The sequence below is a fragment of the Tasmannia lanceolata genome, unplaced genomic scaffold (assembly GCF_043159265.1).
Source record: "Tasmannia lanceolata isolate RefF3 unplaced genomic scaffold, GAP_Taslan_0.1 ptg000001l, whole genome shotgun sequence".
NCBI classification, from domain to species: Eukaryota; Viridiplantae; Streptophyta; class Magnoliopsida; order Canellales; family Winteraceae; genus Tasmannia; species Tasmannia lanceolata.
In genome coordinates, this window is record NW_027518678.1 from 7,986,730 (window position 1) to 8,012,557 (window position 25,828).

A 25,828-nucleotide genomic window follows, 5' to 3' on the forward strand; every position below is an offset into this window, starting at 1 on the left:
CCGTTTCTTCCGTTTTAAACTACAATTCGACACCTTGGAAATGGAATAAATTTCAATGAATTCCGAGATGAATTGAGTGAGTTATGGTCAATCAATCGGAGTTAGGTCTGTAAAATGCTAGACCAAAGCGCGAGTGTAACTATTTCCATCATAACTCTCAAAATACTTGGAGTTTTTCATCTCCGTTTCTTCCGTTTTAAACTACACTTCGACACTTTCGAAATGGAATAAATTTCAATGAATTCCGAGTTGAATTGAGTGAGTTATGATCAATCAATCGGAGTTAGGTTTGTAAAATGCTAGACCAAAGCGCGAGTCAAACTATTTCAATCATAACTCTTATAATACTTGGAGTTTTTCATCACCGTTTCTTTCGTTTTAAACTACACTTCGACACCTTCGAAATGGAAGAAATTTCAACGAATTCCGAGTTGAATTGAGTGAGTTATGGTCAATCAATCGGAGTTAGGTCTGTAAAATGCTAGATCAAAGCGCGAGTCAAACTATTTCCATCATAACCCTCATAATACTTGGAGTTTTTCATCACCGTTTCTTCCGTTCTAAACTACACTTCGACACCTTCGAAATGGAACAAATTTCAATGAATTCCGAGTTGAATTGAGTGAGTCATGGTCAATCAATGGGAGGTAGGTCTGTAAAATGCTAGACCAAAGCGCGAGTCTAACTATTTCCATCATAACTCTCAAAATACTTGGAGTTTTTCGTCTCCGTTTCTTCCGTTTTAAACTACACTTCGACACCTTTGAAATGGAACAAATTTCAATGAATTCCGAGTTGAATTGAGTGAGTCATGGTCAATCAATCGGAGGTAGGTCTGTAAAATGCTAGACCAAAGCGCGAGTCTAACTATTTCCATCATAACTCTCAAAATACTTGGAGTTTTTCGTCTCCGTTTCTTCCGTTTTAAACTACTCTTCGATACCTTCGAAATGGAACAAATTTCAATGAATTCCGAGTTGAATTGAGTGAGTCATGGTCAATCAATCGGAGGTATGTCTGTAAAATCCTAGACCAAAGCGCGAGTCTAACTATTTCCATCATAACTCTCAAAATACTTGGAGTTTTCGTCTCCGTTTCTTCCGTTTTAAACTACACTTCGACACCTTCGAAATGTAACAAATTTCAATTAATTCCGAGTTGAATTGAGTGAGTCATGGTCAATCAATCGGAGGTAGATCTGTAAAATGCTAGACCAAAGCGCGAGTCTAACTATTTCCATCATAACTCTCAAAATACTTGGAGTTTTTCGTCTCCGTTTCTCCCGTTTTAAACTACACTTCGACACCTTCGAAATGAAATAAATTTCAATGAATTCCGAGTTGAATTGAGTGAGTTATGGTCAATCAATCGGAGTTAGGTCTGTAAAATACTAGACCAAAGCGCGAGTCAAACTATTTCCATCATAACTCTCATAATACTTAGAGTTTTTCATCTCCGTTTCTTCCGTTTTAAACTACACTTCGACACCTTCGAAAGGGAATAAATTTCAATGAATTCCGAGTTGAATTGAGTAAGTCATGGTCAATCAATCGGAGGTAGGTCTGTAAAATCCTAGACCAAAGCGCGAGTTTAACTATTTCCATCATTACTCTCAAAATACTTGGAGTTTTCCGTCTCCGTTTTTTCCGTTTTAAACTACTCTTCGACACCTTCGAAATGGAACAAATTTCAATTAATTCCGGGTTGAATTGAGTGAGTCATGGTCAATCAATCGGAGGTAGATCTGTAAAATGCTAGACCAAAGCGCGAGTCTAACTATTTCCATCATAACTCTCAAAATACTTGGAGTTTTTCGTCTCCGTTTCTCCCGTTTTAAACTACACTTCGACACCTTCGAAATTGAATAAATTTCAATGAATTCTGAGTTGAATTGAGTGAGTTATGGTCAATCAATCGGAGTTAGGTCTGTAAAATGCTAGACCAAAGCGCGAGTCAAACTATTTCCATCATAACTCTCATAATACTTGGAGTTTTTTTATCACCGTTTCTTCCGTTTTAAGCTACACTTCGACACCTTCGAAATGGAACAAATTTCAATGAATTCCGAGTTGAATTGAGTGAGTTATGATCAATCAATCAGAGGTAGGTTTCTAAACCGCTAGAACAAAGCGCGAGTCAAACTATTTCCATCATAACTCTCATAATACTTGGAGTGTTTCATCTCCATTTCTTCCATTTTAAACTACACTTCGACACCTTCGAAATGGAACAAATTTCAATGAATTTCGAGTTGAATTGAGTGAGTCATGGTCAATCAATCGGAGGTAGGTCTGTAAAATGCTAGACCAAAGCGCGAGTCTAACTATTTCCATCATAACTCTCAAAATACTTGGAGTTTTTCGTCTCCGTTTCTTCCGTTTTAAACTACACTTCGACACTTTTGAAATGGAACAAATTTCAATGAATCACGAGTTGAATTGAGTGAGTCATGGTCAATCAATCGGAGGTAGGTCTGTAAAATGCTAGACCAAAGCGCGAGTCTAACTATTTCCATCATAACTCTCAAAATACTTGGAGTTTTTCGTCTCCGTTTCTTCCGTTTTAAACTACACTTCGACACCTTCGAAATGGAATAAATTTCAATGCATTCCGAGTTGAATTGAGTGAGTCATGGTCAATCAATCGGAGGTAGATCTGTAAAATGCTAGACCAAAGCGCGAGTCTAACTATTTCCATCATAACTCTCAAAATACTTGGAGTTTTTCGTCTCCATTTTTCCGTTTTAAACTACACTTCGACACCTTTGAAATGGAACAAATTTCAATGAATTCCGAGTTGAATTGAGTGAGTCTTGGTCAATCAATCGGAGGTAGGTGTGTAAAATGCTAGACCAAAGCGCGAGTCTAACTATTTCCATCATAACTCTTAAAATACTTGGAGTTTTTCGTCTCCGTTTTTCCGTTTTAAACTACTCTTTGACACCTTCGAAATGGAACAAATTTCAATGAATTCCGAGTTGAATTGAGTGAGTCTTGGTCAATCAATCGGAGGTAGGTCTGTAAAATGCTAGACCAAAGCGCGAGTCTAACTCTTTCCATCATAACTCTCAAAATACTTGGAGTTTTTCGTCTCCGTTTCTTCCGTTTTAAACTACTCTTCGACACCTTCGAAATGGAACAAATTTCAATGAATCCCGAGTTGAATTGAGTGAGTCATGGTCAATCAATCGGAGGTAGGTCTGTAAAATGCTAGACCAAAGCGCGAGTCTAACTATTTCCATCATAACTCTCAAAATACTTGAAGTTTTTCGTCTCCGTTTCTTCCGTTTTAAACAACAATTCGACACCTTGGAAATGGAATAAATTTCAATGAATTCCGAGAGGAATTGAGTGAGTTATGGTCAATCAATCGGAGTTAGGTCTGTAAAATGCTAGACTAAAGTGCGAGTCTAACTATTTCCATCATAACTCTCAAAATACTTGGAGTTTTTCATCTCCGTTTCTTTCGTTTTAAACTACACTTCGGCACCTTCGAAATGGAATAAATTTCAACGAATTCCGAGTTGAATTGAGTGAGTTATGGTCAATCAATCGGAGTTAGGTCTGTAAAATGCTAGATCAAAGCGCGAGTCAAACTATTTCCATCATAACCCTCATAATACTTGGAGTTTTTCATCACCGTTTCTTCCGTTTTAAACTACACTTCGACACCTTCGAAATGGAACAAATTTCAATGAATTCCGAGTTGAATTGAGTGAGTCATGGTCAATCAATGGGAGGTAGGTCTGTAAAATGCTAGACCAAAGCGCGAGTCTAACTATTTCCATCATAACTCTCAAAATACTTGGAGTTTTTCGTCTCCGTTTCTTCCGTTTTAAACTACACTTCGACACCTTTGAAATGGAACAAATTTCAATGAATTCCGAGTTGAATTGAGTGAGTCATGGTCAATCAATCGGAGGTAGGTCTGTAAAATGCTAGACCAAAACGCGAGTCTAACTATTTCCATCATAACTCTCAAAATACTTGGAGTTTTTCGTCTCCGTTTCTTCCGTTTTAAACTACTCTTCGACACCTTCGAAATGGAACAAATTTCAATGAATTCCGAGTTGAATTGAGTGAGTCATGGTCAATCAATCGGAGGTATGTCTGTAAAATCCTAGACCAAAGCGCGAGTCTAACTATTTCCATCATAACTCTCAAAATACTTGGAGTTTTCGTCTCCGTTTCTTCCGTTTTAAACTACACTTCGATACCTTCGAAATGTAACAAATTTCAATTAATACCGAGTTGAATTGAGTGAGTCATGGTCAATCAATCGGAGGTAGATCTGTAAAATGATAGACCAAAGCGCGAGTCTAACTATTTCCATCATAACTCTCAAAATACTTGGAGTTTTTCGTCTCCGTTTCTCCCGTTTTAAACTACACTTCGACACCTTCAAAATGGAATAAATTTCAATGAATTCCGAGTTGAATTGAGTGAGTTATGGTCAATCAATCGGAGTTAGGTCTGTAAAATACTAGACCAAAGCGCGAGTCAAACTATTTCCATCATAACTCTCATAATACTTAGAGTTTTTCATCTCCGTTTCTTCCGTTTTAAACTACACTTCGACACCTTCGAAAGGGAATAAATTTCAATGAATTCCGAGTTGAATTGAGTAAGTCATGGTCAATCAATCGGAGGTAGGTCTGTAAAATCCTAGACCAAAGCGCGAGTTTAACTATTTCCATCATTACTCTCAAAATACTTGGAGTTTTCCGTCTCCGTTTTTTCCGTTTTAAACTACTCTTCGACACCTTCGAAATGGAACAAATTTCAATTAATTCCGGGTTGAATTGAGTGAGTCATGGTCAATCAATCGGAGGTAGATCTGTAAAATGCTAGACCAAAGCGCGAGTCTAACTATTTCCATCATAACTCTCAAAATACTTGGAGTTTTTCGTCTCCGTTTCTCCCGTTTTAAACTACACTTCGACACCTTCGAAATTGAATAAATTTCAATGAATTCCGAGTTGAATTGAGTGAGTTATGGTCAATCAATCGGAGTTAGGTCTGTAAAATACTAGACCAAAGCGCGATTCAAACTATTTCCATCATAACTCTCATAATACTTGGAGTTTTTTATCACCGTTTCTTCCGTTTTAAACTACACTTCGACACCTTCGAAATGGAACAAATTTCAATGAATTCCGAGTTGAATTGAGTGAGTTATGATCAATCAATCAGAGGTAGGTTTCAAAACCGCTAGAACAAAGCGCGAATCAAACTATTTCCATCATAACTCTCATAATACTTGGAGTGTTTCATCTCCATTTCTTCCATTTTAAACTACACTTCGACACCTTCGAAATGGAACAAATTTCAATGAATTTCGAGTTGAATTGAGTGAGTCATGGTCAATCAATCGGAGGTAGGTCTGTAAAATGCTAGACCAAAGCGCGAGTCTAACTATTTCCATCATAACTCTCAAAATACTTGGAGTTTTTCGTCTCCGTTTCTTCCGTTTTAAACTACACTTCGACACTTTTGAAATGGAACAAATTTCAATGAATCACGAGTTGAATTGAGTGAGTCATGGTCAATCAATCGGAGGTAGGTCTGTAAAATGCTAGACCAAAGCGCGAGTCTAACTATTTCCATCATAACTCTCAAAATACTTGGAGTTTTTCGTCTCTGTTTCTTCCGTTTTAAACTACACTTCGACACCTTCGAAATGGAATAAATTTCAATGAATTCCGAGTTGAATTGAGTGAGTCATGGTCAATCAATCGGAGGTAGATCTGTAAAATGCTAGACCAAAGCGCGAGTCTAACTATTTCCATCATAACTCTCAAAATACTTGGAGTTTTTCGTCTCCATTTTTCCGTTTTAAACTACACTTCGACACCTTTGAAATGGAACAAATTTCAATGAATTCCGAGTTGAATTGAGTGAGTCTTGGTAAATCAATCGGAGGTAGGTGTGTAAAATGCTAGACCAAAGCGCGAGTCTAACTATTTCCATCATAACTCTTAAAATACTTGGAGTTTTTCGTCTCCGTTTTTCCGTTTTAAACTACTCTTTGACACCTTCGAAATGGAACAAATTTCAATGAATTCCGAGTTGAATTGAGTGAGTCATGGTCAATCAATCGGAGGTAGATCTGTAAAATGCTAGACCAAAGCGCGAGTCTAACTATTTCCATCATAACTCTCAAAATACTTGGAGTTTTTCATCTCCGTTTCTTCCGTTTTAAACTACACTTCGACACCTTCGAAATGGAATAAATTTCAATGAATTCCGAGTTGAATTGAGTGAGTCATGGTCAATCAATCGGAGGTAGATCTGTAAAATGCTAGACCAAAGCGCGAGTCTAACTATTTCCATCATAACTCTCAAAATACTTGGAGTTTTTCATCTCCGTTTCTTCCGTTTTAAACTACACTTCGACACCTTCGAAATGGAATAAATTTCAATGAATTCCGAGTTGAATTGAGTGAGTCAAGGTCAATCAATCGGAGGTAGATCTGTAAAATGCTAGACCAAAGCGCGAGTCTAACTATTTCCATCATAACTCTCAAAATACTTGGAGTTTTTCGTCTCCGTTTCTTCCGTTTTAAACTACAATTCGACACCTTGGAAATGGAATAAATTTCAATGAATTCCGAGATAAATTGAGTGACTTATGGTCAATCAATCGGAGTTAGGTCTGTAAAATGCTAGACTAAAGTGCGAGTCTAACTATTTCCATCATAACTCTCAAAATACTTGGAGTTTTTCATCTCCGTTTCTTTCGTTTTAAACTACACTTCGGCACCTTCGAAATGGAATAAATTTCAATGAATTCCGAGTTGAATTGAGTGAGTATGGTCAATCAATCAGAGTTAGGTCTGTAAAATGCTAGAGCAAAGCGCGAGTCAAACTATTTCCATCATAACTCTCAAAATACTTGGAGTTTTTCGTCTCCGTTTCTTCCGTTTTAAACTACACTTCGACACCTTTGAAATGGAACAAATTTCAATGAATTCCGAGTTGAATTGAGTGAGTCTTGGTCAATCAATCGGAGGTAGGTGTGTAAAATGCTAGACCAAAGCGCGAGTCTAACTATTTCCATCATAACTCTTAAAATACTTGGAGTTTTTCGTCTCCGTTTTTCCGTTTGAAACTACTCTTTGACACCTTCGAAATTGAACAAATTTCAATGAATTCCGAGTTGAATTGAGTGAGTCATGGTCAATCAATCGGAGGTAGATCCGTAAAATGCTAGACCAAAGCGCGAGTCTAACTATTTCCATCATAACTCTCAAACTACTTGGAGTTTTTCATCTCCGTTTCTTCCGTTTTAAACTACACTTCGACACCTTCGAAATGGAATAAATTTCAATGAATTCCGAGTTGAATTGAGTGAGTCATGGTCAATCAATCGGAGGTAGATCTGTAAAATGCTAGACCAAAGCGCGAGTCTAACTATTTCCATCATAACTCTCAAAATACTTGGAGTTTTTCATCTCCGTTTCTTCCGTTTTAAACTACACTTCGACACCTTCGAAATGGAATAAATTTCAATGAATTCCGAGTTGAATTGAGTGAGTCATGGTCAATCAATCGGAGGTAGATTTGTAAAATGCTAGACCAAAGCGCGAGTCTAACTATTTCCATCATAACTCTCAAAATACTTGGAGTTTTTCGTCTCCGTTTCTTCCGTTTTAAACTACAATTCGACACCTTGGAAATGGAATAAATTTCAATGAATTCCGAGATAAATTGAGTGACTTATGGTCAATCAATCGGAGTTAGGTCTGTAAAATGCTAGACCAAAGCGCGAGTCTAACTATTTCCATCATAACTCTCAAAATACTTGGAGTTTTTCGTCTCCGTTTCTTCCGTTTTAAACTACTCTTCGACACCTTCGAAATGAAACAAATTTCAATGAATCCCGAGTTGAATTGAGTGAGTCATGGTCAATCAATCGGAGGTAGGTCTGTAAAATGCTAGACCAAAGCGCGAGTCTAACTATTTCCATCATAACTCTCAAAATACTTGGAGTTTTTCGTCTCCGTTTCTTCCGTTTTAAACTACACTTCGACACCTTCGAAAGGGAATAAATTTCAATGAATTCCGAGTTGAATTGGGTGAGTCTTGGTCAATCAATCGAAGGTAGGTCTGTAAAATGCAAGACCAAAGCGCGAGTCTAACTCTTTCCATCATAACTCTCAAAATACTTGGAGTTTTTCGTCTCCGTTTTTCCGTTTTAAACTACTCTTCGACACCTTCGAAATGGAACAAATTTCAATGAATTCCGAGTTAAATTTAGTGAGTTATGGTCAATCAATCGGAGGTAGGTTTCTAAACCGCTAGACCAAAGCGCGAGTGTAATTATTTCCACCATAACTCACAAAATACATGGTGGTTTTCATCTCCGTTTATTCCGTTTTAAACTACACTTCGACACCTTCGAAAGGTAATAAATTCAAATGAATTTCGAGTTGAATTGAGTGAGTCTTGGTCAATCAATCGGAGGTAGATCTGTAAAATGCTAGACCAAAGCGCGAGTCTAACTATTTCCATCATAACTCTCAAAATACTTGGAGTTTTTCGTCTCCGTTTCTTCCGTTTTAAACTACACTTCGACACCTTCGAAAGGGAATAAATTTCAATGAATTCCGAGTTGAATTGGGTGAGTCATGGTCAATCAATCGAAGGTAGGTCTGTAAAATGCTAGACCAAAGCGCGAGTCTAACTATTTCCATCATAACTCTCAAAATACTTGAAGTTTTTCGTCTCCGTTTCTTCCGTTTTAAACTACTCTTCGACACCTTCGAAATGGAACAAATTTCAATGAATCCCGAGTTGAATTGAGTGAGTCATGGTCAATCAATCGGAGGTAGATCTGTAAAATGCTAGACCAAAGCGCGAGTCAAACTATTTCCATCATAACTCTCAAAATACTTGGAGTTTTTCATCTCCGTTTCTTCCGTTTTAAACTACACTTCGACACCTTCGAAATCGAATAAATTTCAATGAATTCCGAGTTGAATTGAGTGAGTCATGGTCAATCAATCGGAGATAGATCTGTAAAATGCTAGACCAAAGCGCGAGTCAAACTATTTCCATCATAACTCTTATAATACTTGGAGTTTTTCATCACCGTTTCTTCCGTTTTAAACTACACTTCGACACCTTCGAAATGGAATAAAGTTCAATGAATTCCGAGTTGAATTGAGTGAGTTATGGTCAATCAATCGGAGTTAGGTCTGTAAAATGCTAGACCAAAGCGCGAGTCAAACTATTTCCATCAAAACTCTCATAATACTTGGAGTTTTTCATCACCGTTTCTTCTGTTTTAAACTACACTTCGACACCTTCGAAATGGAACAAATTTCATTGAATTCCGAGTTGAATTGAGAGAGTTATGATCAATCAATCAGAGGTAGGTCTGTAAAATGCTAGACCAAAGCGCGAGTCTAACTATTTCCATCATAACTCTCAAAATACTTGGAGTTTTTCGTCTCCGTTTCTTCCGTTTTAAACTACACTTCGACACTTTTGAAATTGAACAAATTTCAATGAATCACGAGTTGAATTGAGTGAGTCATGGTCAATCAATCGGAGGTAGGTCTGTAAAATGCTAGACCAAAGCGCGAGTCTAACTATTTCCATCATAACTCTCAAAATACTTGGAGTTTTTCGTCTCCGTTTCTTCCGTTTTAGACTACAATTCGACACCTTGGAAATGGAATAAATTTCAATGAATTCCGAGATAAATTGAGTGACTTATGGTCAATCAATCGGAGTTAGGTCTGTAAAATGCTAGACCAAAGCACGAGTCTAACTATTTCCATCATAACTCTCAAAATACTTGGAGTTTTTCATCTCCGTTTCATTCGTTTTAAACTACACTTCGACACTTTCGAAATGGAATAATTTCAATGAATTCCTAGTTGAATTGAGTGAGTTATGGTCAATCAATCGGAGTTAGGTTTGTAAAATGCTAGACCAAAGCGCGAGTCAAACTATTTCCATCATAACTCTTATAATACTTGGAGTTTTTCATCACCGTTTCTTCCGTTTTAAACTACACTTCGACACCTTCGAAATGGAATAAAGTTCAATGAATTCCGAGTTGAATTGAGTGAGCCATGCTCAATCAATCGGAGGTAGGTCTGTAAAATGCTAGACCAAAGCGCGAGTTTAACTATTTCCATCATAACTCTCAAAATACTTGGAGTTTTTCGTCTCCATTTTTTCGTTTTAAACTACACTTCGACACCTTTGAAATGGAACAAATTTCAATGAATTCCGAGTTGAATTGAGTGAGTCTTGGTCAATCAATCGGAGGTAGGTGTGTAAAATGCTAGACCAAAGCGCGAGTCTAACTATTTCCATCATAACTCTTAAAATACTTGGAGTTTTTCGTCTCCGTTTTTCCGTTTTAAACTACTCTTTGACACCTTCGAAATGGAACAAATTTCAATGAATTCCGAGTTGAATTGAGTGAGTCTTGGTCAATCAATCGGAGGTAGGTCTGTAAAATGCTAGACCAAAGCGCGAGTCTAACTCTTTCCATCATAACTCTCAAAATACTTGGAGTTTTTCGTCTCCGTTTCTTCCGTTTTAAACTACTCTTCGACACCTTCGAAATGGAACAAATTTCAATGAATCCCGAGTTGAATTGAGTGAGTCATGGTCAATCAATCGGAGGTAGGTCTGTAAAATGCTAGACCAAAGCGCGAGTCTAACTATTTCCATCATAACTCTCAAAATACTTGAAGTTTTTCGTCTCCGTTTCTTCCGTTTTAAACTACAATTCGACACCTTGGAAATGGAATAAATTTCAATGAATTCCGAGAGGAATTGAGTGAGTTATGGTCAATCAATCGGAGTTAGGTCTGTAAAATGCTAGACTAAAGTGCGAGTCTAACTATTTCCATCATAACTCTCAAAATACTTGGAGTTTTTCATCTCCGTTTCTTTCGTTTTAAACTACACTTCGGCACCTTCGAAATGGAATAAATTTCAACGAATTCCGAGTTGAATTGAGTGAGTTATGGTCAATCAATCGGAGTTAGGTCTGTAAAATGCTAGATCAAAGCGCGAGTCAAACTATTTCCATCATAACCCTCATAATACTTGGAGTTTTTCATCACCGTTTCTTCCGTTTTAAACTACACTTCGACACCTTCGAAATGGAACAAATTTCAATGAATTCCGAGTTGAATTGAGTGAGTCATGGTCAATCAATGGGAGGTAGGTCTGTAAAATGCTAGACCAAAGCGCGAGTCTAACTATTTCCATCATAACTCTCAAAATACTTGGAGTTTTTCGTCTCCGTTTCTTCCGTTTTAAACTACACTTCGACACCTTTGAAATGGAACAAATTTCAATGAATTCCGAGTTGAATTGAGTGAGTCATGGTCAATCAATCGGAGGTAGGTCTGTAAAATGCTAGACCAAAACGCGAGTCTAACTATTTCCATCATAACTCTCAAAATACTTGGAGTTTTTCGTCTCCGTTTCTTCCGTTTTAAACTACTCTTCGACACCTTCGAAATGGAACAAATTTCAATGAATTCCGAGTTGAATTGAGTGAGTCATGGTCAATCAATCGGAGGTATGTCTGTAAAATCCTAGACCAAAGCGCGAGTCTAACTATTTCCATCATAACTCTCAAAATACTTGGAGTTTTCGTCTCCGTTTCTTCCGTTTTAAACTACACTTCGACACCTTCGAAATGTAACAAATTTCAATTAATTCCGAGTTGAATTGAGTGAGTCATGGTCAATCAATCGGAGGTAGATCTGTAAAATGCTAGACCAAAGCGCGAGTCTAACTATTTCCATCATAACTCTCAAAATACTTGGAGTTTTTCGTCTCCGTTTCTCCCGTTTTAAACTACACTTCGACACCTTCGAAATGGAATAAATTTCAATGAATTCCGAGTTGAATTGAGTGAGTTATGGTCAATCAATCGGAGTTAGGTCTGTAAAATACTAGACCAAAGCGCGAGTCAAACTATTTCCATCATAACTCTCATAATACTTAGAGTTTTTCATCTCCGTTTCTTCCGTTTTAAACTACACTTCGACACCTTCGAAAGGGAATAAATTTCAATGAATTCCGAGTTGAATTGAGTAAGTCATGGTCAATCAATCGGAGGTAGGTCTGTAAAATCCTAGACCAAAGCGCGAGTTTAACTATTTCCATCATTACTCTCAAAATACTTGGAGTTTTCCGTCTCCGTTTTTTCCGTTTTAAACTACTCTTCGACACCTTCGAAATGGAACAAATTTCAATTAATTCCGGGTTGAATTGAGTGAGTCATGGTCAATCAATCGGAGGTATATCTGTAAAATGCTAGACCAAAGCGCGAGTCTAACTATTTCCATCATAACTCTCAAAATACTTGGAGTTTTTCGTCTCCGTTTCTCCCGTTTTAAACTACACTTCGACACCTTCGAAATTGAATAAATTTCAATGAATTCCGAGTTGAATTGAGTGAGTTATGGTCAATCAATCGGAGTTAGGTCTGTAAAATACTAGACCAAAGCGCGAGTCAAACTATTTCCATCATAACTCTCATAATACTTGGAGTTTTTTATCACCGTTTCTTCCGTTTTAAACTACACTTCGACACCTTCGAAATGGAACAAATTTCAATGAATTCCGAGTTGAATTGAGTGAGTTATGATCAATCAATTAGAGGTAGGTTTCTAAACCGCTAGAACAAAGCGCGAGTCAAACTATTTCCATCATAACTCTCATAATACTTGGAGTGTTTCATCTCCATTTCTTCCATTTTAAACTACACTTCGACACCTTCGAAATGGAACAAATTTCAATGAATTTCGAGTTGAATTGAGTGAGTCATGGTCAATCAATCGGAGGTAGGTCTGTAAAATGCTAGACCAAAGCGCGAGTCTAACTATTTCCATCATAACTCTCAAAATACTTGGAGTTTTTCGTCTCCGTTTCTTCCGTTTTAAACTACACTTCGACACTTTTGAAATGGAACAAATTTCAATGAATCACGAGTTGAATTGAGTGAGTCATGGTCAATCAATCGGAGGTAGGTCTGTAAAATGCTAGACCAAAGCGCGAGTCTAACTATTTCCATCATAACTCTCAAAATACTTGGAGTTTTTCGTCTCCGTTTCTTCCGTTTTAAACTACACTTCGACACCTTCGAAATGGAATAAATTTCAATGAATTCCGAGTTGAATTGAGTGAGTCATGGTCAATCAATCGGAGGTAGATCTGTAAAATGCTAGACCAAAGCGCGAGTCTAACTATTTCCATCATAACTCTCAAAATACTTGAAGTTTTTCGTCTCCATTTTTCCGTTTTAAACTACACTTCGACACCTTTGAAATGGAACAAATTTCAATGAATTCCGAGTTGAATTGAGTGAGTCTTGGTCAATCAATCGGAGGTAGGTGTGTAAAATGCTAGACCAAAGCGCGAGTCTAACTATTTCCATCATAACTCTTAAAATACTTGGAGTTTTTCGTCTCCGTTTTTCCGTTTTAAACTACTCTTTGACACCTTCGAAATGGAACAAATTTCAATGAATTCCGAGTTGAATTGAGTGAGTCTTGGTCAATCAATCGGAGGTAGGTCTGTAAAATGCTAGACCAAAGCGCGAGTCTAACTCTTTCCATCATAACTCTCAAAATACTTGGAGTTTTTCGTCTCCGTTTCTTCCGTTTTAAACTACTCTTCGACACCTTCGAAATGGAACAAATTTCAATGAATCCCGAGTTGAATTGAGTGAGTCATGGTCAATCAATCGGAGGTAGGTCTGTAAAATGCTAGACCAAAGCGCGAGTCTAACTATTTCCATCATAACTCTCAAAATACTTGAAGTTTTTCGTCTCCGTTTCTTCCGTTTTAAACTACAATTCGACACCTTGGAAATGGAATAAATTTCAATGAATTCCGAGAGGAATTGAGTGAGTTATGGTCAATCAATCGGAGTTAGGTCTGTAAAATGCTAGACTAAAGTGCGAGTCTAACTATTTCCATCATAACTCTCAAAATACTTGGAGTTTTTCATCTCCGTTTCTTTCGTTTTAAACTACACTTCGGCCCCTTCGAAATGGAATAAATTTCAATGAATTCCGAGTTGAATTGAGTGAGTATGGTCAATCAATCAGAGTTAGGTCTGTAAAATGCTAGAGCAAAGCGCGAGTCAAACTATTTCCATCATAACTCTCAAAATACTTGGAGTTTTTCGTCTCCGTTTCTTCCGTTTTAAACTACACTTCGACACCTTTGAAATGGAACAAATTTCAATGAATTCCGAGTTGAATTGAGTAAGTCTTGGTCAATCAATCGGAGGTAGGTGTGTAAAATGCTAGACCAAAGCGCGAGTCTAACTATTTCCATCATAACTCTTAAAATACTTGGAGTTTTTCGTCTCCGTTTTTCCGTTTGAAACTACTCTTTGACACCTTCGAAATGGAACAAATTTCAATGAATTCCGAGTTGAATTGAGTGAGTCATGGTCAATCAATCGGAGGTAGATCTGTAAAATGCTAGACCAAAGCGCGAGTCTAACTATTTCCATCATAACTCTCAAAATACTTGGAGTTTTTCATCTCCGTTTCTTCCGTTTTAAACTACACTTCGACACCTTCGAAATGGAATAAATTTCAATGAATTCCGAGTTGAATTGAGTGAGTCATGGTCAATCAATCGGAGGTAGATCTGTAAAATGCTAGACCAAAGCGCGAGTCTAACTATTTCCATCATAACTCTCAAAATACTTGGAGTTTTTCATCTCCGTTTCTTCCGTTTTAAACTACACTTCGACACCTTCGAAATGGAATAAATTTCAATGAATTCCGAGTTGAATTGAGTGAGTCATGGTCAATCAATCGGAGGTAGATCTGTAAAATGCTAGACCAAAGCGCGAGTCTAACTATTTCCATCATAACTCTCAAAATACTTGGAGTTTTTCGTCTCCGTTTCTTCCGTTTTAAACTACAATTCGACACCTTGGAAATGGAATAAATTTCAATGAATTCCGAGATAAATTGAGTGACTTATGGTCAATCAATCGGAGTTAGGTCTGTAAAATGCTAGACTAAAGTGCGAGTCTAACTATTTCCATCATAACTCTCAAAATACTTGGAGTTTATCATCTCCGTTTCTTTCGTTTTAAACTACACTTCGGCACCTTCGAAATGGAATAAATTTCAATGAATTCCGAGTTGAATTGAGTGAGTATTGTCAATCAATCAGAGTTAGGTCTGTAAAATGCTAGAGCAAAGCACGAGTCAAACTATTTCCATCATAACTCTCAAAATACTTGGAGTTTTTCGTCTCCGTTTCTTCCGTTTTAAACTACACTTCGACACCTTTGAAATGGAATAAATTTCAATGAATTCCGAGTTGAATTGAGTGAGTCTTGGTCAATCAATCGGAGGTAGGTGTGTAAAATGCTAGACCAAAGCGCGAGTCTAACTATTTCCATCATAACTCTTAAAATACTTGGAGTTTTTCGTCTCCGTTTTTCCGTTTGAAACTACTCTTTGACACCTTCGAAATGGAACAAATTTCAATGAATTCCGAGTTGAATTGAGTGAGTCATGGTCAATCAATCGGAGGTAGATCTGTAAAATGCTAGACCAAAGCGCGAGTCTAACTATTTCCATCATAACTCTCAAACTACTTGGAGTTTTTCATCTCCGTTTCTTCCGTTTTAAACTACACTTCGACACCTTCGAAATGGAATAAATTTCAATGAATTCCGAGTTGAATTGAGTGAGTCATGGTCAATCAATCGGAGGTAGATCTGTAAAATGCTAGACCAAAGCGCGAGTCTAACTATTTCCATCATAACTCTCAAAATACTTGGAGTTTTTCATCTCCGTTTCTTCCGTTTTAAACTACACTTCGACACCTTCGAAATGGAATAAATTTCAATGAATTCCGAGTTGAATTGAGTGAGTCATGGTCAATCAATCGGAGGTAGATCTGTAAAATGCTAGACCAAAGCGCGAGTCTAACTATTTCCATCATAACTCTCAAAATACTTGGAGTTTTTCGTCTCCGTTTCTTCCGTTTTAAACTACAATTCGACACCTTGGAAATGGAATAAATTTCAATGAATTCCGAGATAAATTGAGTGACTTATGGTCAATCAATAGGAGTTAGGTCTGTAAAATGCTAGACCAAAGCGCGAGTCTAACTATTTCCATCATAACTCTCAAAATACTTGGAGTTTTTCGTCTCCGTTTCTTCCGTTTTAAACTACTCTTCGACACCTTCGAAATGAAACAAATTTCAATGAATCCCGAGTTGAATTGAGTGAGTCATGGTCAATCAATCGGAGGTAGGTCTGTAAAATGCTAGACCAAAGCGCGAGTCTAACTATTTCCATCATAACTCTCAAAATACTTGGAGTTTTTCGTCTCCGTTTCTTCCGTTTTAAACTACACTTCGACACCTTCGAAAGGGAATAAACTTCAATGAATTCCGAGTTGAATTGGGTGAGTCTTGGTCAATCAATCGAAGGTAGGTCTGTAAAATGCAAGACCAAAGCGCGAGTCTAACTCTTTCCATCATAACTCTCAAAATACTTGGAGTTTTTCGTCTCCGTTTTTCCGTTTTAAACTACTCTTCGACACCTTCGAAATGGAACAAATTTCAATGAATTCCGAGTTAAATTTAGTGAGTTATGGTCAATCAATCGGAGGTAGGTTTCTAAACCGCTAGACCAAAGCGCGAGTGTAATTATTTCCACCATAACTCACAAAATACATGGTGGTTTTCATCTCCGTTTATTCCGTTTTAAACTACACTTCGACACCTTCGAAAGGTAATAAATTCAAATGAATTTCGAGTTGAATTGAGTGAGTCTTGGTCAATCAATCGGAGGTAGATCTGTAAAATGCTAGACCAAAGCGCGAGTCTAACTATTTCCATCATAACTCTCAAAATACTTGGAGTTTTTCGTCTCCGTTTCTTCCGTTTTAAACTACACTTCGACACCTTCGAAAGGGAATAAATTTCAATGAATTCCGAGTTGAATTGGGTGAGTCATGGTCAATCAATCGAAGGTAGGTCTGTAAAATGCTAGACCAAAGCGCGAGTCTAACTATTTCCATCATAACTCTCAAAATACTTGAAGTTTTTCGTCTCCGTTTCTTCCGTTTTAAACTACTCTTCGACACCTTCGAAATGGAACAAATTTCAATGAATCCCGAGTTGAATTGAGTGAGTCATGGTCAATCAATCGGAGGTAGATCTGTAAAATGCTAGACCAAAGCGCGAGTCAAACTATTTCCATCATAACTCTCAAAATACTTGGAGTTTTTCATCTCCGTTTCTTCCGTTTTAAACTACACTTCGACACCTTCGAAATCGAATAAATTTCAATGAATTCCGAGTTGAATTGAGTGAGTCATGGTCAATCAATCGGAGATAGATCTGTAAAATGCTAGACCAAAGCGCGAGTCAAACTATTTCCATCATAACTCTTATAATACTTGGAGTTTTTCATCACCGTTTCTTCCGTTTTAAACTACACTTCGACACCTTCGAAATGGAATAAAGTTCAATGAATTCCGAGTTGAATTGAGTGAGTTATGGTCAATCAATCGGAGTTAGGTCTGTAAAATGCTAGACCAAAGCGCGAGTCAAACTATTTCCATCAAAACTCTCATAATACTTGGAGTTTTTCATCACCGTTTCTTCTGTTTTAAACTACACTTCGACACCTTCGAAATGGAACAAATTTCATTGAATTCCGAGTTGAATTGAGTGAGTTATGATCAATCAATCAGAGGTAGGTCTGTAAAATGCTAGACCAAAGCGCGAGTCTAACTATTTCCATCATAACTCTCAAAATACTTGGAGTTTTTCATCACCGTTTCTTCTGTTTTAAACTACACTTCGACACCTTCGAAATGGAACAAATTTCATTGAATTCCGAGTTGAATTGAGTGAGTTATGATCAATCAATCAGAGGTAGGTCTGTAAAATGCTAGACCAAAGCGCGAGTCTAACTATTTCCATCATAACTCTCAAAATACTTGGAGTTTTTCGTCTCCGTTTCTTCCGTTTTAAACTACACTTCGACACTTTTGAAATGGAACAAATTTCAATGAATCACGAGTTGAATTGAGTGAGTCATGGTCAATCAATCGGAGGTAGGTCTGTAAAATGCTAGACCAAAGCGCGAGTCTAACTATTTCCATCATAACTCTCAAAATACTTGGAGTTTTTCGTCTCCGTTTCTTCCGTTTTAAACTACACTTCGACACCTTAGAAATGGAATAAATTTCAATGAATTCCGAGTTGAATTGAGTGAGTCATGGTCAATCAATCGGAGGTAGATCTGTAAAATGCTAGACCAAAGCGCGAGTCTAACTATTTCCATCATAACTCTCAAAATACTTGGAGTTTTTCGTCTCCATTTTTCCGTTTTAAACTACACTTCGACACCTTTGAAATGGAACAAATTTCAATGAATTCCGAGTTGAATTGAGTGAGTCTTGGTCAATCAATCGGAGGTAGGTGTGTAAAATGCTAGACCAAAGCGCGAGTCTAACTATTTCCATCATAACTCTTAAAATACTTGGAGTTTTTCGTCTCCGTTTTTCCGTTTTAAACTACTCTTTGACACCTTCGAAATGGAACAAATTTCAATGAATTCCGAGTTGAATTGAGTGAGTCTTGGTCAATCAATCGGAGGTAGGTCTGTAAAATGCTAGACCAAAGCGCGAGTCTAACTCTTTCCATCATAACTCTCAAAATACTTGGAGTTTTTCGTCTCCGTTTCTTCCGTTTTAAACTACTCTTCGACACCTTCGAAATGGAACAAATTTCAATGAATCCCGAGTTGAATTGAGTGAGTCATGGTTAATCAATCGGAGGTAGGTCTGTAAAATGCTAGACGAAAGCGCGAGTCTAACTATTTCCATCATAACTCTCAAAATACTTGAAGTTTTTCGTCTCCGTTTCTTCCGTTTTAAACTACAATTCGACACCTTGGAAATGGAATAAATTTCAATGAATTCCGAGAGGAATTGAGTGAGTTATGGTCAATCAATCGGAGTTAGGTCTGTAAAATGCTAGACTAAAGTGCGAGTCTAACTATTTCCATCATAACTCTCAAAATACTTGGAGTTTTTCATCTCCGTTTCTTTCGTTTTAAACTACACTTCGGCACCTTCGAAATGGAATAAATTTCAATGAATTCCGAGTTGAATTGAGTGAGTATGGTCAATCAATCAGAGTTAGGTCTGTAAAATGCTAGAGCAAAGCGCGAGTCAAACTATTTCCATCATAACTCTCAAAATACTTGGAGTTTTTCGTCTCCGTTTCTTCCGTTTTAAACTACACTTCGACACCTTTGAAATGGAACAAATTTCAATGAATTCCGAGTTGAATTGAGTGAGTCTTGGTCAATCAATCGGAGGTAGGTGTGTAAAATGCTAGACCAAAGCGCGAGTCTAACTATTTCCATCATAACTCTTAAAATACTTGGAGTTTTTCGTCTCCGTTTTTCCGTTTGAAACTACTCTTTGACACCTTCGAAATGGAACAAATTTCAATGAATTCCGAGTTGAATTGAGTGAGTCATGGTCAATCAATCGGAGGTAGATCTGTATGTAGGCAAAAGTAGATAGGAAAAACATAGAAAAGGATAATTTTGAAGTAGAAAAAAAAAAGACAATATTTTTGCAAACTCCTACAGGCCCCGAGGGTGAGATGAGTATTTCCAATGTCATTTAAATAGGAGATAAGCACTAAAATAATAATAGATTGTATAAACCAACTGCAATGGAGGAAAAAAGCCAATGAAAATCATACTCAATAACAACAGATAATCCATCCTTTATGCTAATATGACAAGTATGGGTTCCGTCATACCTGTGGTCCAGGATATATAGCAAGCTCAAATTTGGGAAGCTTACGACGGTTACGAGACTCACAGGGTATGACCACAGCCCAACTGTAAATAATGCAAATAAAGTCACCACAAATACCATGTCAACTCTCACAAGGAACAGTTAAATAGCAAGATAGCCACAATGCAAGATCAAAATAGCACTGAATTCCAACTTCCACTCTTCAAGTAAATTCAGCCCTTTCACAATGAAAACTATACATAAAGAAAGAGAAGAAAGAAGTAGCAACAAAGATCCCAAATGTCAACAAAAGTCTAATAGACCCACATTTTTCGTGACACCAAATTAGGAGCTAATTTTACGAGAAAGCCCGGCCCATTCAGCTCCCGCAGCCAACCAGAGAAAAGGCAAATGTAGCTCTGTGTACAAGTTGATCAAAAAATGTCTTTAGCTGAGGAAATCATAAGCAAAATGCATGCATGCATAGATAACCTATTAAATTTAGAAGCAGAAAATTTGTGTAGAACTTAGGGATAGGTGGCATACCTCGATAGCACGGACAACTGTGGTATGTCCCTTTGCTCTAGCCATATCGAGAGCAGTATGGCAATCATCATTCAGAGCCAAAGCATTTGCTGAAATGTTTTAACATCCAATCACCTATTAATATCAATATTATACACGGAAGAATAACGAAAATGACCTAGTTCCCGGAAAACCTTATAATCCAAAGTCCAAACACCATTTTAGCACATTGCTCAAACCATATGAAGTCAATAAAATGTACCTCCATGAGAAAGAAGTAATGTAACAGTCTCCTCCAGGCCTCTTTTTGCAGCATGATGTAAAGGAGTTCCTGCATGAGACCCTACAGTACATAAAGAGGTATGAGATCCATGGTTTTATCATTTACAAGTACTCCTGAGTCCCGATCGTACTTTCAAGTTTCAATTGATAAAAATAAAAAAGGTGTCCTATATGATATTTCCACATTTTCCATCCACTTTTGTTGCCTTTCCAACCCTTTACCCTCTTAGCCGGTGCCTTTTTGCCCCATTACATTCGAAGCAGGTAAGAACACCTTAAATTAATTCTTTAATAGGTCAAATCAAAGTGATTTAAAGAATGACCCTTGGGGTGATATGGGGATAGACGATACAACAAAAGATTGGGAGTTGGGACTTTGGGTGGGACATTACAAGGCAAGGAGTTGGGAGTACGCGTGGGATAGCGAAGGCCGGGAGTTGGAACAGTGGGTGGGACAGTGAAAGGCTGAGGAGCTCCCTAGTGGAGTCTTTCCAACCTTCACTCCTCTTCTTCTTCCTCTCTTCTCTAACCCTAATCTCATTTCTAACATGGTATCAGAGCCAATAGGCTGATCCTTCAAGAAGGAAAGAAGAAGAGTATCTCCCTCCATGCCATCATCCCTTTCTCTCGTATCTCTCGTATCTCATTTTCCTCTCTTTATCTCTCTATAGTTTCTCCCTCAAATCGCAAATCCCTCAAATATCTCTCTCGTAGTGTCTCTCTTTCCTTGTCTTTAAAACCCTTTTTTTTTTTTTGAAGAAAATCTCTCTCGTGCTTGTGTCCTTCCCTTCTACTCCTCCTCCCACTGCCCCTCTTCCCTTTCCCCTAACCCCTCCATTCCCTGCTACAATAAACCGCTACAGTAACCCGCTACAATACTCAAATATAAAAAAATAAAAAATAAAACCCATTTCTATACCCTAGAAATCTCACTCTTTCTCTTTCATTTCGTCAAACCCATTTCGTTTTTGACCCATTTTTCCTCTATCGTATATCTCAAAACAAAACAAAAATCATGTTTGTATTACTTGTGTAAACCCATTTTGGGTTCTCCCCCACTCCAAAGCTCTTTTTATTTTCTCTTATCTATAGCTTTTTTGGCCTATGGCCTTTGTCTTTCTCATCTCATCTTCAAGGTGCACCCCAAGTGTTTGATGAAATGTCTCAAAGGGGTTTTGTGTCTTGAAAGTGTTCTTTTTGTTTCATGTTGAAGGCCTTTGGCCTCAACTAGAGGGGGAGTGTTGTCTTGTATTGTTTCTTGTTGTTCTCTTGTGTTTGTCTTGTTGTCGTCTTCTTATCATCTCTTTCTTTCTATTACCTTCTACGTCTTTTATGTAGTTCTTCAAGGTGCGCACCAAGTATTTGATAAAATATCTAAGAGAGGTGTGGTGCCTATTACCTTCTATGTCTTTTATGTAGTTCTTCAAGGCGCGCACCAAGTATTTGATAAAAGATCTAAGAGAGGTGTGGTGCCTTGTTTGTCATCTTTCCTTTTTCTTCTTCTCTATAGCGCACACCAAGTGTTTGATCAAATGTCCGAAAGCAGTGTAGTGCCTTATTTGTCTTTTTTTCATTGCAAGTTGAAGGTATTTGACCTTCAACTTGAGGGGGAGTGTTTTCATGTAGTTCTTTGTGTCTTTTCTTAGGAGTGTTGTCCACTTTGTTGTCTTTGCTTGAGGGGGATTGTTGTTAGTGCTTTCATGTTAGTGTTGTCTTTGTCTTCTTGAGGGAGTGTTGTCTTGTTTTCATGTCTTGTTTTTCATGTCTCTTTGTGTTGTCCGGCTTTATGCCTTATCTTCACCGGGCGACGGTTTCCCCGTCGTTGGTCGGTTATCTTCTTCCCTGTTTTCTTCTTATCTCGAGGAAACTGTTTCTCCGTCGACCTCTCATTAGGCGACGATGTTCATGTCGTCGACCTTCTTTCCAGACAATGGTTTCCCTATCGTTGTTTGGTTCTCTTCTTCATTTTTATCTTGTTATCTTGAGGAGGTGGTTTCCCCGTCGACCTTTCATTAGGCGACGATGTTCATGCCGTCGACCTTCTTTCTAGACGATGGTTTTCCCATCGTTAATTGGTTATCTTCTCCCTCCTTTTCCGGGCGATGGCTTCCATATCCATCGTTGGTCGGCTCTCTTACAAACGACTGTCTTTTCCCGTCGGCCTCTCCTTTCCGGGCGATGGTTTCCCCATCGTTGGTATGCTCTTTTCAGGCGACGATGTTCATGTCGTCGACTTTGTTTCCAGGCGATGATGTCTCCATCGTTGGTTGGTTATCTTCCTCTTCTTATCTCCAGGCGACGATGTTCATGCCGTCGACGTTGTCACCAGACGATGGTTTCCCCATCGCTGGTTGGTTATCCTCTTCATATCTTCTTATCTTTTCAGGTGACGATGTTCATGCCGTCGACCTAGTCTCCAGATGATGGTTTCCCCATCGTTGGTTGGTTATCCTCTTTCTCTCTATCCCTTCCCTCCAGGCAACAGTTTCTCCGTCGACCTTGTCTTTGATGGTTTTCCCATCAGTTGCTATCCTCTTCACTTGGCGTTGTGCTGCTTCGCCAATGTTCGTTGTGCGCACCTTTGGTGTGCCTCTTTTGCTTGCTGAATTGTAGTTGTTCTTGCCATGGTGCCTCCATTGCCCTCGATATGCGGATATGTTCATCGTGCTTTCATTCAGGGAGAGGCCCTATTTGATCGCTCTCGTTGTTGTGCTACTTCAGGGGAGCTACTCTTTTGATGGACATTGATCTCGATGCTGTTCATGGTGGCCTTTGTTTTTTTTTGTTTACGTTTTTCATTATGTATGTACCACACCAGCTTGAGGGTGAGTGTTATACCAAGCTGGATGTGCATGAGCTTCTTGTACTTTTTTTAGTTGTTGACGTAGTTCTTTGTAGCAAGCTGGAGCTTCATAGTATATACACTCCAGCTAGAGGGGGAGTGTTGAATAATGTATTAGGTTAGTTTAGACATTACTTGTATTAGTCAGGGGTATTGTAGTCATTGTATGTTGTTGCCCTAGTTTGGGCCTATATATACATCATATTCATGAGGAGCTCCCTAGTGGAGTCTTTCCAACCTTCACTCCTCTTCTTCTTCCTCTCTTCTCTAACCCTAATCTCATTTCTAACACGCGAAAACATTAAGTTGCTGTCATGTTTTGGGACGGAAAATACATATTCGAAAATATTAAGTTGCTGTCCCATTTTGGGACTGAAAATATATACGCGAAAACATTAAGTTGATGTCCCGTTTTGGGACGGAAAATACATACGCGAAAATATTAAGTTGTTGTCCCGTTTTGGGACCGAGAACAACATACAAAACAACGCTTAATTTGGTCCATTTTGGGACCAAGAATAACACACAAAAGCAGTGTTAAATCTAGTCCGTTTCGGGACCAAGGAAAACTACTCATTACATCGTTAAATCTGGTCCATTTTGGGACCAAGAGAAAACACAATAAGACAAGGAAGGTAATAAGGGTACTTACTTGTTTAGTCACGAAAAGTACAAGGAAGTGAATTCTTCTCTTAAGGATCTACAGGACTTCTCTTTCTTCTCCCTTTTACTTTCTTCTCTTCTTTTCTTCCTACTGTTATTGTGTGCAAGGAGACTAAGGCAAGGAGAAATATAGACAATATATAAAGGAAGAAAAAGTGGGGTGTGGGTTTCTTTTTTTTTTTTTTTTTTGGCTTGATATTGGGGAATCACCTATATTCCTTCCTTTTTGTTTAGCAATAAAGGTAAGTTGCCAAATCTTATAACTACAAGATCTTTTCCATAAAGTAATTTGATACTAATTAGGGAATTTGAATTTTAAGTAAATCAATCTATCCCACCAAAAGAGTTTAGCAATAAAGGTAAGTTGCCTAATCTTATAACTACAAGATCTTTTCCATAAAGTAATTTGCTACTAATTAGGGGATTTGAATTTTAAGTGAATCAATCTATCCCACCAAAAGAGTTTCGCAATAAAGGTAAGTTGCCAAATCTTATAACTGCAAGATCTTTTCCACAAAGTAATTTGCTATTAATTAGGGAATTTGAATTTTAAGTGAATCAATCTATCCCACCAAAAGAGGTGTGCAAGATCTCCCTCAAAAGTGGAGATCAAATCTCCAACCTATCTTATTTATCTCCTCCTTTCTTTATATTTTACTGGATTTTCATTTAATGAAGGTAGGTTTCCCCTAATATGACTTACTTTCTTATTTAATGTGTTTCAAATGATTTCTTATTCCGCGGAAAACTTAATCCCCAAGCTACCGAAACAAATATAGAATAGATTAACAAGAGCCATTGATCTCTAGACCGATTGATCTAAGTAGATCAAGGATGAATAAGAGATCCTATTTCGGGATCAAGGGTTGGTCTAAGTGGATCGATGATCTCGATCCTCGATACACGTTCAAAACTTAAGGAATTGAGAGAAGGGTCAAAAAGTGGTCATTACACCAATCCTAATGAACAACATAATTCATATAATGACAAGGAACATGGCAACTGTTGGAGTACAAAACTGGTTGAGTGATTGATTAGACGTGTCCATTTCCTTCATCAAAGAAAGTTAAATGAGAGGACATGCTATTGGACCATTGACAGGGGCTCCTCAACTTGACATTCCAAGATCACGTAGAGAACCACTAAGAAGGTTTACCCAAAGAAAAGAAAAGAGATCAACACATTCACGTCAACATGGTCAGGTTACGTTATCTGCCCCCTCCGGTCTCATACACTTTCTTTTTGACATTTTAAGTAGGTAGAAACTTCCTAGTTGACTCACAGTGAATTTCTTGCTACTGGCATCTTCCGCCAAGTATTTGGCTTCAAGTGCATTCCAGATTTCACTTGCTGATCCCATGCCTTGATATATGTTAAATAGTGTATTTGACATAGCATTTAAGATGTGCCCTTTGCAAATGTAGTCATCCTGTTCCCACTTCATCCTTGCACGAGCCTCCGCCAAAGTTTCATTTTTATTTGCTGCCGGCTTTAGAGTAGTGAGAACCCGGACCACTTTGAGTGATGTCAAAATGAAGTGCAACTTCTTCTGCCAGCGCTTGAAATTTCCTTTGTCAAAACGTTCGAGTTTGACAAAGTCTTGGGTCATTTGACGAACTGAATAAAGTGCCATTGAAACAACAGTAGATAATCTTGTCTTAAGATTGTTGGAAATTTTGAGAGTACTGCTGTTGATAAAAAACAGAAACTTG

General features: G+C 38.0%; 1 long non-coding RNA gene across 1 annotated transcript; it reads right to left on the reverse strand.

Moving 5' to 3' along the window:
• Positions 1-19,824: 19,824 nt before the first annotated feature.
• On the reverse strand, positions 19,825-20,693 carry LOC143869762 (uncharacterized). The gene is made up of 4 exons (XR_013244914.1): positions 20,592-20,693; positions 20,351-20,439; positions 20,132-20,223; positions 19,825-19,908 (listed from the first exon to the last, which is right to left on the reverse strand). It is a non-coding gene; the product is annotated as an uncharacterized LOC143869762 (long non-coding RNA).
• Positions 20,694-25,828: the final 5,135 nt, after the last annotated feature.